At 43.2% G+C, this 2,915-nt stretch overlaps 1 non-coding gene across 1 annotated transcript; it reads left to right on the top strand.

The window, feature by feature from the left end:
- The first annotated feature begins 1,240 nt into the window (after window positions 1-1,240).
- Trnap-ugg (transfer RNA proline (anticodon UGG)) lies at window positions 1,241-1,324 on the top strand. The gene has a single exon. It is a non-coding gene; the product is annotated as a tRNA-Pro (tRNA).
- The last annotated feature ends 1,591 nt before the right edge of the window (window positions 1,325-2,915 follow it).

Raw genomic sequence — 2,915 nt, 5'->3', positions numbered from 1 at the left:
CGAAAATCAGTCTTTGGAGCAGGTCTCTACAGTGACCTCGATTACTATATTTGCCTCGTATTCATTTCTGTAGTTAGATCTATGTCGTCCCTTCAAAATGTAGTTGCTGCAGTTGAAGAGAAATTGTGACAGTAGAAGTGTCTTTCCATGTATGCGGTGGGTCTAATTCCTGCTCCCATTCTCTTCCCAAAAACGCGAGGAGTCGCACGCAGGGCTGTGGTGTGCCCCTCCCCCTCCCCCCACCCCTACCTCTCCCCGCTGCACCTGCTAATTACGGACGAGGGCTGCGCGCGAGGCCAACCGAAGCGAGCTGCGCTGCAAAAGCCGCTTTTCGCAACATCCAATTTGGCGTGGCCGTATTTTTCCGCAATTACGCTACGCCGTAATTCAGCCCCGCAGTTTGTGCGAACAAGGCGCCAAAGTATATGAGCTTTCATTTGAAAATGTCTGCAGATTTACTCCCCGCCGGTGCGCCGCCGCGGCTGGAAGTCGCCGAGAATACTCTCTCCGTAGCACGCCGTCCACTTTTAAAAGCTGTGTCGAACGGCTGTTCGAACAGAGCAGGTATCGATATCAATACCTATTCGCTGAGCTCACAAAGGAAGCATACTGTTTCCAATTAAGCTGCAATGGCTCTCTGTTGCTCGAAAATGAACCGTTATTCCCTAATGAGCCGAAACCGGTACCCCTCGCCCAAATTGTAACATTGGGGAGCTACTGCGCCAGACAATGTCTGAGTGCTTTTATTTCTATTTGCCGACGTTTCTGGTAGACTGCAACGGAAAAGCTTATCCACGTTAAGTTCCCGTTGCAATAGTATCTGCGTTATTGAAGGTATACCTGCAGCACGCAATATTCTTTTAGCCTTATTTTATCCTCAATTTTTCGCAGTCTAATGATACTGCCATTACCAAATTACTTAATCTGCACATCCCGATATATCTCACCGAGACAGCCGCATTCCCGGTGACTGAAAAGAAAAGTGTTGCACTACTAACAGTTCGAATTTGCAAAACCCTTGCCGGCCGAGGGTGGCCGTGCGGTTCAAGGCGCTACAGTCTGGAACCGCGCGACCACTACGGTCGCAGGTTCGAATCCTGCCTCGGGCATGGATGTGTGTGATGTCCTTAGGTTAGTTATGTTTAAGTAGTTCTACGTTCTAGGGAACTGATGACCTCAGAAGTTAAGTCCCATAGTGCTCAGAGCCATTTGAACCATTTTTTTTGCAAAACCCTTGCCGGCCTGGGTGGCCGAGCGGTTCTAGGCGCTACGGTCTGGAACCGCGCGACCGCTACGGTCGCAGGTTCGAATCCTGCCTCGGGCATCGATGCGTATGATATCCTTAGGTTAGTTAGGTTTAAGTAGTTCTACGTTCTGGAGGACTGATGACCTCAGAAGTTAAGTCCTATAGTGCTCAGAGCCATTTGAACCGTTTGCAAAACGCTTACTCCAGTCTTTCTACGCCTGTCGGATATGTTGCTTAAAATTAATAATTTCGCGGGCATGTTTTTGCGCAGATAAATCCTATAAATCACTGCAGATGAAGACCTACATGAATATCAGATGTCTGTTGGGTGAGTCTACATTCCTGGAACTTTTCGGCTGCAGATCGCACGTTAGCGTGCCTAGAATAAGTACAGTGTGTGACAGAATTCACCCCTTCCTTTATCCGTATGCTCAACTGCACAGCTCTACTGTCTGTTTCACAGCATAATACGCGAGGAGACCAAGTGGTACCAACGTATTGTGTGCAGCGTACACTTGAAAAATTATACGAACATTTTAAGACCGTGTTCCATAGCGTGACAGACCATGTGAAACTAAGTCTTTAATTATATATTTTATTAAGCACTGACCAACAGAGTTTTCCCTGACAAAGACAACTCAGACTTAACCTATTCATTTATTACCCACAATATATGAGCCCAACGCAATATGACTGCTATGCAATGACTACATGACTTACAATAATTAACACAAAAGAATGTCCCTGAGTTGCGAGAAATCCTAACAATTTTATAAAACCAAAAAATATGAAATTAAAGAAATATGAAACTGCCTCCAACTCAGTTAATTGCCTAAACTCATTTCCATCACGAATCTCGATAGTGGAAACCCCCATTCTTTTATAAGTCACTTACCTTACGGAAAATCTTCATAACACGAACTACAGCAGTTACAGCAAGCAGCAACTACATCCAGCAAAAGAAAAAGATTCTAACTACTGTAGACTCTAACTACTAGGAGGAATATGGTTAGCAAAAGAAATATTTTATTGAAGAGCAAACAATTTATTTAGAAAATTTTACCTTATTCATGTGACATCCAGTTCCAAAAATTATATAGTTGTCAGTAATTCCACAACCCAAACATTATCAACCATACATCCATTATCACACATTTCCTTGCATCTCACTTTACAATGCATGTACTACCAACACAGAGTCACCACTAACACAAAATATGTTAATACACTTCTCTATCCACTCGCCAACGAGAGAATCTCTTGCCGAGGGCGCAGAGCGCTGTCAGCGATATTAACACAGTCTATACCTCTGACAACATACAAACAGGCTACTTACTCATGTAGCTGCTGATTAATATTTATCCGTTAATCTATGGTGTTCAATAAACTAACGAGAAAGAGTTATTTATTATGCACTGTACTAATACAAGTTAATTATACCTTCTCACTATAACGTTACGAAAAAAATCTTTTTTTAATTAAACGAGGTATCCTAAATTGTCTCAGATTTGCAGGATAATAACCACTTTCTGGTTCTAAACGGTCAGTGTCTGTGTTCAGTCCACAGTCAAAATGAAGTAGCGTTACAGGAAGAACTATCACAAAAGTAGTCAAGTGCAGTAGTAGAGGTAGATTCATAACGAAACCCAGTTAACAAATCATTCAGTGC

Source organism: Schistocerca serialis, chromosome 2, assembly GCF_023864345.2.
Source record: "Schistocerca serialis cubense isolate TAMUIC-IGC-003099 chromosome 2, iqSchSeri2.2, whole genome shotgun sequence".
NCBI lineage: Eukaryota > Metazoa > Arthropoda > Insecta > Orthoptera > Acrididae > Schistocerca > Schistocerca serialis.
Note: the sequence above shows the minus strand (reverse complement) of the source record. Positions and strands in the feature narration are given on the sequence as shown.